The sequence below is a fragment of the Heterodontus francisci genome, chromosome 38 (assembly GCF_036365525.1).
Source record: "Heterodontus francisci isolate sHetFra1 chromosome 38, sHetFra1.hap1, whole genome shotgun sequence".
NCBI lineage: Eukaryota > Metazoa > Chordata > Chondrichthyes > Heterodontiformes > Heterodontidae > Heterodontus > Heterodontus francisci.
The window spans coordinates 16,605,146-16,618,723 of NC_090408.1; the positions used below are offsets into that span (position 1 = coordinate 16,605,146).

General features: G+C 45.1%; 1 long non-coding RNA gene across 1 annotated transcript; it reads left to right on the top strand.

Moving 5' to 3' along the window:
* The first annotated feature begins 5,479 nt into the window (after positions 1-5,479).
* Positions 5,480-8,243, top strand: LOC137352323 (uncharacterized). The gene is made up of 3 exons (XR_010969674.1): positions 5,480-5,633; positions 5,953-6,085; positions 6,215-8,243. It is a non-coding gene; the product is annotated as an uncharacterized lncRNA (long non-coding RNA).
* The last annotated feature ends 5,335 nt before the right edge of the window (positions 8,244-13,578 follow it).

Sequence of the window (13,578 nt, forward strand, 5' to 3'; positions counted from 1 at the left end):
CCACAAGCAGCCCTGTGGAATGCCACTGGAAACAGCTTTCCATTCACAAAAACATCCGTCGACTATTACCCTTTGTATCCTGGCCCTGTGCCAATTCTGGATCCAACCTGTATTCCCCTGTATCTTATGGGCTTTCATTTTACTGACCAATCTGCTTGTCAAATACCTTACTAAAATCCATGTAGTCCACATCCACTGCACTACCCTCATCAATCCTTCTTGTTACTTCCTCAAAAAAACTCAATTAAATTAGTAAGACATGACCTTCCCTTAACAAATCCATGCTGACTATCCCTGATTAATCCGTGCCTTTCTAAGTGGCAGTTTATCCTGTCCCTCAGAATAGATTCTAACAATGTACCAACCACCGAGGTCAGACTGACCAGCCTATAATTATTTGGCCTATCCCTCGCACACTTTATAAACAATGGTATAATGTTTGCAGATCCCCAATCGTCTGGTACCTCTCCTGTATCTAGTCAGGATTGGAAGATGATCCCCAGTGCATCCATTATTTCCTCCCTGGCTTCCTTTAACAACCTAGGATGCAATCCATCCGGCCCTGGCGATTTATCCACTTTCAAGGATATCAGACCCTCGAGTACTTCCTCTCTAATTATGCTTATCATATCTAAAATTTCACACTCCTCCTCTTTAACTACAATATCTACATCAACCCTCTCCTTTGTGAAGACAGAGACAAAAAACGCATTAAGAACCCTGCCCACATCTTCTGCATGCACGCATAAGGTCCGTTGTACATCTCTGATAGGCCCTACTCTTTCCTTAGTTATCCTCTTGCTTTTAGTGTACTGATAAAACATCTTTGGGTTTTCCTTGATTTTACCTGCCAATAATTTTTATGTCCCCTCTTTGCTTTTCTAATTTCCTTTTTTACTTCACCCCTGCACTTTCTATACTCTTCTAGGTTTTCCAAAGTATTAAGATTCAACCTCCTCCTCATTAAATGTTGGCACCAGTCTTGAGTGTCTCAGCACATCAAAGTTTTGTTCTGAATTGTTGATGAGGTTTGAATGGCTTGTAGAATTTTCATTTTGGGTTTGCAGTCTCTTTAACTCAAACTTTCTGGCTGCTTCCTCTCTTTGCGTCTCTCTTTCCTCTTTTTCCTCCTGAAACTGCATTTCTTCCTCTTTCTTCTGTAACTGTATTCTAGCTAGAGTTATTTTTTCAGACTCTGATTCTAGGCTTTCTTCTCTAGTTCAGGGGTAAGTTTAAAATGGTTGGCTAGACTTTTCACCAGTTCAGGTTTCTTTGCTTTTTGTCTGAAAGTGATTCCCACCTCTGTAGCTAAGCTTTTTAACTCTTCAATACTTAGTTTGTTTAACCTATCACTCCCTGTTCTACAAACCCCTTGGCATTAAATGTGACCATCTCTTTTGTTTCTAGCACTGTAAAGAAAAAAACAGAAGAAACAAGAAAACCTGAATCTTTGGAATTGTGTCAGGAATCAGTGGGGTGGACGTGGATGTGTTGTTTCTACTTATGAGAAGTTCAGGGTGGGGGGCTGTGAATGTGGGATGATCGCTGATGGGTCCAGTGGAGAGTTCAAGAGCTATTTCCTTGCTTGGGGAATGGTTGGGGTGTGGGCAAGTGGCATTGATGCATTAGTGGGGAGGGGGTGCTGGGTAGGTGCATGGGGGGGTGGGGGGTGGTTGTGAAAGGAATAAAGGGGTAATTTGTTGGTGTTAGATGAAATAAGGTGGGAGGCATGTGTGGAGCATAAACATGGCATGGACCAGTTGGGTCAAATGGTCTGTTTCTATGCTGTAATTTCAATGTAGTTCGGGTTTTGATATGGTTTGTTACCTCTTAGGTACCTAAGGGGTAAGGTGTCTCTTTTGATGAAAGGCATAAGGCTTCACAACTGGGAGAGGCTAAATGGACCTTTTGCTGTCTTCTTTTGTATGTTTGTACTGTCGTACCCACTCCTCATTTAGTTCCGTAGATAAAGTGGCAAAAACAGGTCAGAATTATCCTGAAATGTGACCCCTGAACACACCAGAGCACGTTACCTTCACCTCTGAGATAGCGCCCATTCCAGTGCTGGTCAAACAGCTACCAATATAAGCTAGCAGCTACATTTACAATCAGAATTTGCATTGGTGTTACACGTTTGTCAGCTCCTCTTGCTTCTTACATCAGGGACTCAGTACTTCCATATCACGATTGCTGTCTCTCAAAATATCGAGCTTGAAACACCTTGGGTAGGTACAATGTTTAAAAAATTCATTACTTAAAGGATCATAAATATTGTATATTTTAATGATTGCCCTGATATTAATATTCTGAAACAAATGTCTTCACTTTTCCATCAAATAACATATATTTCAACAAAAGGAGCAGGAAATCTATTTGTGTGCATTAATTATTCTTCTCATGAATTATTTCTGGAGCATCCTATTCTGAGCATGTTAACTCCTTGCTGTGGGACCTCGGGCACTGGTGATCCATTATTCATATACGATCCTTGACAGTAATTGTCAGCAAGCTTCCTAACTACAGATTCAATCCTGATCCTGCTCTCACCCTGACTGCATGCACAAATACAGTGAGAGGTTGCTGGACGGCGACAAGAAACAGCAAACGCAGCAAATTTTGGTGTCTGTCTGGAGGAGTTTGTAGACATAGATGAACTTAATATTACTGGTGTTCTCACAAATAATATAAACATTTACAAACACCAATGCCACTGAGGGAGTTGGGCAAAGTCCTGTCTTATGATGATTACAGTGTTAGGTATCATAGCTCGAACTACAATAAAAGTAGAATCAGTTAATTCTTTCATAGCTGAGAAGGATTATTGTGACTCAGTATGTCTGTATGGTTCAGTTTTAACTTGCTTTGGTAAGTGTAAAGAACTTGGGTTCAATGTGATTCAACAAGAACAGAGCAGCTCAAAATAATTGATCTTCACAGAGCATTCTGATAGAGGCTTGATGATGTTCTGGATTGCAAGAATCACCTTTAATTACTTACACGGAGCTTACTCATCGGAAAATACAGCACAGTCTTGCATTGTACTGTAATTTTATGATCTGCCAACCTTTGGTACTGGTGTAATTCTGCTCTTTGTAATGTACAGGTAGTAACCTGAAACTGGCGCTGTTGTTGAGGTATCTTATATACAACAATTTGCATCTCGTTTTTATTCTTGCTGATCTATTTGCGTCCCCAGGAACACATTGTACAGCAAGCTCGTCACTGGTATCAGACCGACCGGCCGTCCATGTCTCCGCTTTAAAGACGTCTGCAAACGCAAAATGAAGTCCTGTGACATTGATCACAAGTCGTGGGAGTCAGTTGCCAGTGATCGCCAGAGCTGGCGGACAGCTATAAAGGCGAGGCTAAAGAGTGGCGAGTCGAAGAGACTTAGCAGTTGGCAGGAAAAAAGACAGAAGCGCAAGGGGAGAGCCAACTGTGTAACAGCCCCGACAACCACTTTTATCTGCAACACCTGTGGAAGCATCTGTCACTCCAGAATTGGCCTTTATAGCCACTCCAGGTGCTGCTTCACAAACCAATGACCATCTCCAGGCGCTTACCCATTGTCTCTCAAGACAAGGAGGCCAAAGAAGAAGAACTATTATCACGGAACCAGAATGACTCCATTCTTCCACTCTCGGATGTAATAGGGCAGTCACTAGTGAAGTCACCAACAATTCCCAGTTATCAGATACCAGTACCCTGTACAGAAATGGGCTTCAACAGCAGCTCACTGGTCCTAGTAATCTGAACAGTGAAGTCACTTGCATGCTTTCCAGACTGGGAGGCCACTTTCAGGGTTGCAGTTCGCTTCTTGATTATATTAGCTAGTGTTACGACCGATCGCTCAAGTCAAAGCCCCCAATCAAAAGATACGATTCAGATTGTGGTGGGAGAAATGCACTGTTGATTCAATCTCGTCCCTCCACAGATCATCTAACATATCATTTTAAACTTTCCAAATTAAAGAAAGACCCAGCCAAATTGTACCATCTATTAACCCCTGAATGAGACTAACCAAACCAGGTGCCTTTAGATCAACAAATTTAATGTTTAATTATAAAACTAAATTCTTAAACACTACTAAGACACAAACAACATTTAAAATAGAAAAAATTAGTGTCCTTTCTGATTTATGCTCCTGCTGGATGTGGAACTGTCCAAGGTTGCCTGAAGTCCTCACAGCCATCCGATGGGGAAAAAAAGGTTCTTCAACAGCAGAACAGTCCGTAGTCTAATTCAGCAGTTGAAGAGATGCTTTCCTTCTCCAGCGATGAATTCAGCAATTAACAACTTGCAAACACTTTTTAATGGATCAATTTGGCTTTAGAATTTTTGAGAGATAGAAGATTGTCACAGCCTAACTTCCCTTCCTTCAGTTTAAATTATCGGAGATCGCTGTTCCGTTCATGCTGGTCCAGCTGTCTGTCTGTTTCTCTGTTAACGGTCTCTCCAAAGCCAGTTTTTCAATTAGTTCCAAACGACAATATATCTCTTGATCCTCAGACTCTGAGTGGCTGTATCCCAGGGCAATGAGAATGCATTCTTTGACTCAGTCTCTGGAGCTTGTTGCCTGAAAGCAGTACGGCTCCTTTTCCAGTCTTAAAGGCAAACTGCATTCTTCCCGGAAAAAAAAATACAGGATCATAACACTCACAAGTTCTCAATGAACTAACACACGGAGACCATGGGTGGAATCTTGTGAGTACCATGGCGTTCACGATGGCGGGACTGGAAACATAGAAACATAGAAAATAGGAGCAGGAGATTAGGCCATTTGGCCCTTCGGGCCTGCTCCGCCATTCAAAAAAGATCATGGCTGATCATCTAATTCAGTACCCTGTTCCTGCTTTTTCCCATATCCCTTGATCCCTTTGGCATTAAGAAATATATCTATCTTCTTCTTGAATATATTCAAATATATTTAATGACTTGGCCCCCACTGCCTTCTGTGGTAGAGAATTCCACAGGTTCACCACCCTCTGAGTGAAGAAATTTCTCCTCATCTCAGTTCGAAATGGCATACCCCGTATACTGAGACTGTGACCCCTGGTTTTGGACTCCCCAGCCATTGGGAACATCCTCCCTGCATCTAGCCTGTCTAGTCCTGTTAGAATTTTATAGGTTTCCATGAGAAGTTGTCGTAACCTCCACTCCTGTCACAAATCCTGTTACCCACACGATTTTTTTATTTAAATTAGCCATGTGGCGATGGGCTTGGGAAACATGGGGGATTGTGCAGCGGGGGTAGCCTTTCATTGAACTGCAACATGCACCATGATCGCCACAGATATAAAATATTCTGTGCTTGTAGCCTTAGGGAGCAGCAGCCTTCCTTTCATGTAAGTATCTTCAGGCTAACATAAACTGAAGCTTTTACTTAAATCAAAATGTTTTTTCTCCCTTATTTTGTGAAAGTCATCGCCAACTTCATATCATTTATTTTCCCTACAGCCAAAGTGAATCACATGGCAACCAGCTTCCTGCCCCACGGTTCAGTGATGCCTCGATCCCTGCAGGTTCTCCTCCAGGCCGTCAGGGAAAGACAGGAAGTCCTCTTCCCTGCAGAGGGAGTCAGAAGACCCGCCTGCCTCACCAAGGCAGCCTGTATGGAGGTCTCAAACTGTGAGGTAACTCTTAGAACATGGGGTGCAGTGCTGCAAGTGAATCAGTGACTTGCTCAGATCAGCAAGGGTAAGTGGTTCTGGCGAAGCTGCTCCATTGTTTTCTTCCATGGCACTGTGTCTTTAAGGCAGAAGGTTCGCAAGGAATGCAGTGGAATGTGTTGAGCAGCTTTGGTGCCATTCACTAAATGATGAAGATTGGCATTGTTTATGTGATTGGATGTGTCGTGTGAAAGCCAAGGTGGAATGAGTGATTTTGATGCATGTGTGTAATGATTGTTATACATCATTTACCATGTCATTAAATCTGCACTATCTGTTGCAGGATAAACAAAGCTACAACCAGCGTGAGCATGCTAAGACAGGAGGAGAGGTCCCAGACATAAGGCTGCTGATCACAGTTGAGGAGGAGGCGTTGGAGATCGCGAGAGAGGAGGGAGGCAGGGCGAGCAGAAATGGTGAGGCCGGAACCACAAATTGCAAGGATGAAGTGTCATCTGCTCTTGCAGCCATAAGTGGAAACTGAAGGAAGTTGTTTGAATTCATGTGAAGCACACTCTTAAAGTTCCTCTGTGTCTCCGTTGCAGGTGCCCGCACTCGAGTCACAGAAATGCCACGTGGCCCAAGAATCCTCCTCTGGGAAGGAGGAAGAAGCCAATACCTCAGAGGGTTCACGTCACCTGCCTTTTCTTCCATCTCCATTAGCGCAGTATGTGGGGGGTTTAAGATTAGAATCTGGGTCACAATCTAGTGGTCACGACACAGACACGTCCCAGCAGCTGAGGGAGCATGTGCCAGCTGGCTCCCCTGACAATGGGAGGAACGCTGGGGACCTGGCACCTTCTCAGCCCACGCTCATGATGATCTTCCGTTTGTTGCTACGAGAAGTCTGCTGGATGTGCAGCAAACCATGTGGAAAATATGTCGGAGAGGTCATGTGTGGCTTTGCATGAAACATGGAGGAGTCCATGCAAGGCATGACGTCTGCCATTTCCCAGGTATTTGAGCATATGGCTTCCTCAGTCGAGAATCTGGCAAGTTCTGTGGCGAGTCTGGTTAAGCATTGACAATCTGACCTGCACTCCATCACTGTTGTCATGGGGTCCATGCAGCAGAGTCTAAGCAAGAGGGGGAATGTGGAACATACGAATATACGAATTAGGAGCAGGAGTAGACCACTCAGCCCTTCAAGCCTGCTCTGCCATTCAATAAGTTGATGGCTGACCTGATTAATCCACATTTCCACCTACACTCGATAACCTTCCACCCCTTTGCTTATCAAGAATCTATCTACCTCTGCCTTAAAAATATTCAAAGACTCTGCTTCCACTGCCTTTTGAGGAAGAGAATTCCAAAGACTCACGACCCCTGACAGAAAGAAATTCTCCTCATCTCTGTCTTAAATGGGTGACCCCTTATTTTTAAACAGTGACCCCCTAGTTCTAGATTCTCCCACAAGGGGAAATATCCTTGCCACATCCACCCTGTCAAGACCCCTCAGGATCTTATATATTTCAATCAAGTCGCCTCTGACTCTTCTAAACTCCAGCGGATACAAGCCTAGCCAGTCCAATCTTTCCTCGTAAAACAGCCCGCCCATTCCAGGTATTAGTCTAGTAAACCTTCTCTGTACTGCATCCAACGCATTTACATCCTTCATTAAATAAGGAGACCAGCACTGTACACAGTACTCCAGATGTGGTCTCACCAATGCCCTGTATAGCTGAAGCATAACTGCCCTACTTTTGTATTCAATTCCCCTTGCAATAAACGATAACATTCTATTAGCTTTCCTAATTACGTGCTGTACCTGCATACAAACTTTTTGCAATTCATGCACTATGACACCCAGATCCCTCTGCATCTCAGAGCCCTGCAATCTCTCACCATTTAGATAATATGCTTTTTTATTCTTCCTGCCAAAGTAGACAATTTCACACTTTCCCACATTATACTCCATTTGCCAGGCCTTTGCCCACTCACTTCACCTATCTATATCACTTTGTAGCCCCCTTATGTCCTCTTCACAAGTTACTTTCCTATCTATCTTTGTGTCATCAGCAAATTTAGCAACCATATCTTCGGTCTCTTCATCTAAGACATTTATATAAATTGTAAAAAGTTGAGGCCCCAGCACAGATCCCTATCGCACACCACTCATTACATCTTGCCAACCAGAAAATGACCCATTTATGACTGCTCTCTGTTTCCTGTTAGCTGACCAATCTTCTATCCATGCCAATATGTTACCCCCTACACCATGAGCTTTTATTTTCTGCAATAACCTTTAAAATGGCACCTTATCGAATGCCTTCTGGAAATCTTAGTACAATACATCCACCGGTTCCACTTTATCCACAGCACATGTAACTCCCTCAAAAAACTCCAATAAATTGGTTAAACATGATTTCCCTTTCACAAAACCATGTTGACTTTGCCTGGCTACCTTGAATTTTTCTAAGCACCCTGCTTCTTTTGGGCCTCCTTATCTCGAGAGACAATGGATACGCGCCTGGAGGTGGTCAGTGGTTTGTGAAGCAGCGCCTGGAGTGGCTATAAAGGCCAATTCTGGAGTAACAGGCTCTTCCACAGGTGCTGCAGAGAAATTTGTTTGTTGGGGCTGTTGCACAGTTGGCTCTCCCCTTGCGCCTCTGTCTTTTTTCCTGCCAACTACTAAGTCTCTTCGACTCGCCACAATTTAGCCCTGTCTTTATGGCTGCCCGCCAGCTCTGGCGAATGCTGGCAACTGACTCCCACGACTTGTGATCAATGTCACACGATTTCATGTCGCGTTTGCAGACGTCTTTATAACGGAGACATGGACGGCCGGTGGGTCTGATACCAGTGGCGAGCTCGCTGTACAATGTGTCTTTGGGGATCCTGCCATCTTCCATGCGGCTCACATGGCCAAGCCATCTCAAGCGCCGCTGACTCAGTAGTGTGTATAAGCTGGGGATGTTGGCCGCTTCAAGGACTTCTGTGTTGGAGATATAGTCCTGCCACCTGATGCCAAGTATTCTCCGAAGGCAGCGAAGATGGAATGAATTGAGACGTCGCTCTTGGCTGGCATAGGTTGTCCAGGCCTCGCTGCCGTAGAGCAAGGTGCTGAGGACACAGGCCTGATACACTCGGACTTTTGTGTTCCGTGTCAGTGCGCCATTTTCCCACACTCTCTTGGCCAGTCTGAACATAGCAGTGGAAGCCTTACCCATGCGCTTGTTGATTTCTGCATCTAGAGACAGGTTACTGGTGATAGTTGAGCCTAGGTAGGTGAACTCTTGAACCACTTCCAGAGTGTGGTCGCCAATATTGATGGATGGAGCATTTCTGACATCCTGCCCCATGATGTTCGTTTTCTTGAGGCTGATGGTTAGGCCAAATTCATTGCAGGCAGACGCAAACCTGTCGATGAGACTCTGCAGGCATTCTTCAGTGTGAGATGTTAAAGCAGCATCGTCAGCAAAGAGGAGTTCTCTGATGAGGACTTTCCGTACTTTGGACTTCGCTCTTAGACGGGCAAGGTTGAACAACCTGCCCCCTGATCTTGTGTGGAGGAAAATTCCTTCTTCAGAGGATTTGAACGCATGTGAAAGCAGCAGGGAGAAGAAAATCCCAAAAAGTGTGGGTGCGAGAACACAGCCCTGTTTCACACCACTCAGGATAGGAAAGGGCTCTGATGAGGAGCCACCATGTTGAATTGTGCCTTTCATATTGTCATGGAATGAGGTGATGATACTTAGTAGCTTTGGTGGACATCCGATCTTTTCTAGTAGTCTGAAGAGACCACGTCTGCTGACGAGGTCAAAGGCTTTGGTGAGATCAATGAAAGCAATGTAGAGGGGCATCTGTTGTTCACGGCATTTCTCCTGTATCTGACGAAGGGAGAACAGCATGTCAATAGTCGATCTCTCTGCACGAAAGCCACACTGTGCCTCAGGGTAGACGCGCTCGGCCAGCTTCTGGAGCCTGTTCAGAGCGACTCGAGCAAAGACTTTCCCCACTATGCTGAGCAGGGAGATTCCACGGTAGTTGTTGCAGTCACCGCGGTCACCTTTGTTTTTATAGAGGGTGATGATGTTGGCATCGCGCATGTCCTGGGGTACTGCTCCCTCGTCGCAGCACAGGCATAGCAGTTCATGTAGTGCTGAGAGTATAGCAGGCTTGGCACTCTTGATTATTTCAGGGGTAATGCTGTCCTTCCCAGGGGCTTTTCCGCTGGCTAGGGAATCAATGGCATCACTGAGTTCCGATTTGGTTGGCTGTATGTCCAGCTCATCCATGACTGGTAGAGGCTGGGCTGCATTGAGGGCAGTCTCAGTGACAGCATTCTCCCTGGAGTACAGTTCTAGGTAGTGCTCAACCCAGCGGTCCATCTGTTTGCGTTGGTCAGTGATTATGTCCCCCGATTTAGATTTGAGGGGGGTGATCTTCTTGATGGTTGGCCCAAGAGCTCTCTTCATGCCATCATACATTCCTCTGATGTTTCCGGTGTCTGAGGCCAGCTGAATATGACTGCATAGGTGTTGCCAGTAGTCGTTTGCTCAACGCCTAGCTGTTCTTTGTGCAGTACTTCTGGCTGCTTTAAGTGCTGCGGATGTTAAATCGCTGGGGGCTTTCTTGTAGTTCAAAAGTGCAAAGCGCTTAGCGGCTATGACAGGTTCCAGCTCTTCATTATGAGATTGAAACCAGTCTGCATTTCTCTTCGCACTTTTGCCGTAGGTGGTCAAAGCTGACTCATAGATGGCGTCTCTGATGTGGGCCCACTTGGTCTCAGCATCCCCTGTGGGAGTGTTTTGAAGGGCTGTTACAAGTGAATTTAGAAATTTTTGTAACAGCTGTGGGTGAGAAATTCTGCTCGTGTTGATGCGCGGGTGGCCCTTCTGCTTGGAATGATGCAACTTCTTTGGTCTGAGTCTAACCTTGCTGCACACCAGGGAGTGGTCGGTGTCGCAGTCCGCACTGTGGAAGCTGCGTGTGATTTGAACACTGTTTAAGGCGGCTCGCCTTGTGACAATGAGGTCTAGCTGGTGCCAACGACGTGATCTTGGGTGCCTCCATGAAACCTGGTGACAGGGTTTAGTGTGAAAGAACGAGTTGGTGATGCAGAGGTTATGATAGGTACACAACTCAAGCAGTCTCTGCCCGTTCTCATTCATCCTTCCAACGCCATAGCGCCCAAGGCAGGAGGGCCATGAGTCATGGTCGGCCCCAACCCTGGCATTAAAGTCCCCCAGCAGGAATAGGTGTTCGGTGTTGGGGATGCTGCTAATGATGTTATGGAGTTGTTCATAGAACTGGTCTTTAGCTTCAGGTGTGGAACAGAGTGTTGGAGCATAGATGCTGAGTAGGTGTACTGGACCAGAGGTGGTGAGCAGTCGGATGGACAGTATGCGTTCCGAGCCATTTGAGGGAGGCTCTATCATGCTGAGCAAGGAGTTTCTGATGGCGAAGCCCACTCCATGCTGTCTTGGTTCTTCAGGATCCCTGCCCTGCCAGAAGAAGGTGTAGTCTTGCTCTGCTAGAGAGCCACTCGCGGGGAGGCGAGTCTCCTGAAGTGCTGCAATGTCCACATTGAGTCTACTGAGCTCGTTGTTAATGATGGCGGTCTTCCGAGAATCGTTGATTTGTGTAAGGTCTTCCGACAGGCCAGGACACATAGTTCTGACGTTCCAGCTTGCAAAGCGAAGGGCTGGTACCTTCTTTCCTTTTTTCATGTTGTTTGGTGCGGTGTATCAGTCCACCTTTCGGGCAATGACCCTGAGCTCCAAGCACCCATTGAAGCAGGCAGACTGTGGCGGGACAGAACCTTATTGACCGGGGGCTGCCCGGTTTGAGGCGGGCGGTAGCTGTCCAGTGAGGTGCAATGACCTCTCCCACCGACAAAGGCAACCCGTGGCGCCCAGTTTCTACGCCAATTTATCTGGACTTATAACCCGTAACTGCTGCCTTCCGTGTTGTTTCAGTCGCTGTGAGGCAACTATGGAGTGACCTCTCCATGGCGCATGCCTGGGCAAATTTATGGAGGTTGAGATGCTATAACGTCTTTAATAATAGCTTTGAACATTTTCCATAAGACAGCTGTTAAGCTAACTGGCCTGTAGTTTCCTGCTTTCTGTCTCCCTTCCTTTTTGAATAAAGGAGTTACATTCGCTATTTTCCAATCTAACGGAACCTTCCCCGAATATAGGGAATTTTGGAAAATTAATACTAACGCATCAACCGTCTCACTAGCCACTTCTTTTAACTCCCTAGGATGAAGTCTATCAGGCCCCAGGGACTTGTCAGTCCGCAGCTCCAACAATTTGTTCAGTACCACTTCCCTGGTGATTGTAATTTTCTTGAGTTCCTCCCTCCCTTCCATTTCCTGAAGACCGATACAAAATATCTGTTCAATTCATTTGCCATCTCCTTTTTATCCATTATTAATTCCCCAGACTCACTTTCTATACGACCAAAGCTCACTTTATTAACTCGTTTCTTTTTAAAATATCTTTAGAAACTCTTACTATCTGTCTTTATATTTCTTGCTAGCTTTCTCTCGTACTCTAATTTTACCTTCCTTATCAATCTTTTAGTCATTCTTTGCTGTTTTTTATATTCTGTCCAATCTTCTGACCTGCCTTCCATCTTTGCGCAATTAGAGACTTTTTCTTTAAGTTTGATACTATCTTTACCTGTTTTAGTTAATCACGGATGGTCGTCCCACCCTTGGAATTTTTCTTTCTCGTTGAAATTTATTTATTCTGTGTATTCTGAAATATTCCCATAAATGTCTGCCACTGCATCTCTATTGGCCTATCCCTTAACCTGTTTTGCCAGTTCATTTTTGCTAACTCTGCTTTCTTGCCCTCATAATTGCCCTTATTTAAGTTTAAAATACTAGTCTTAGACCCACTCTTCTCTCCCTCAAACTGAATGTAAAATTCAATCATCTCCCTCCAGGTGCTCCTTCCCCTCAGAGAGACAGGCAGGTGCCATCGTGCACACAGATGGAGGAGGAGCGCGTTCCTCTCAGGACACCCCCAGGATAAGCGGCGTATTGTCCTCCCCCGACATTGACCCCCTTACCTGCAGCAGGTGATCCCACGGGGGATGCTCAAGCACCATTGCTGCAGACTCCCAGTCGGATGGATCCATCAAGGCTCCATTCCTCCAGAGGACGTCCGCCACTCTCATCCACAGCAATGGAGCAGCACACTCAGCTGCTAATTTCAGGGTACCATCTAGACGTAGTGGGGGAGAAAGGAAATTGAAAGAGTTTTATTATGAAGGTGGCACAGGTGTTGTACAAATTGTCACGATTGCAAAGATGTATTAAAATATTTTTATGTCATGCAAAATTTGATCCACTCTCGGTAATGTTTATAGATGGGTACAAAGAGGTTTTTTTGGAGGCCTATGGCAGGAACGCAATGATGCTTACAAATGGAAATGTCCAGTGTCCATATCTCATTGGAATTTGAGCCTTCACTCTTCAATAATGGCTGTTTTCCTATTGATGATTAATAACTTTTTCCAATACTGTCATGCCTTACTTTTGTTTTCTACGGTCATAATTTAATGCTGCTTGCAGTGACGTGTAGTCGCATTCATTGTAACCCATAGATGATTTCAAATGCCAATCACGTGAAAGTGCAGCAACACTGTGTTAAGATTGCAGAGATGAATAAGACCTCATGCAAAGGGAATTTCTATGGGGAATTGTTATGTTTCTCCTCCCAATGTTCCTTGATAATGTGGCTTATTGTTGGCTGAAATGTGCATAAATGAAGTTCTCCCTGATGTCTCTCGCTTGTCTCTCCATGGCCCTCATATCGATGATGGCATTGTTGTCCTCCTCACACTCCTCACCCTCTTCATAGTCATTGTCATCTGAGGACTGGTGTTTTTCCTGTTCCTCCACCTGCAGAATGTTGCTGCATCTAATTGCAAGGTTTTGCAAGGCACAATG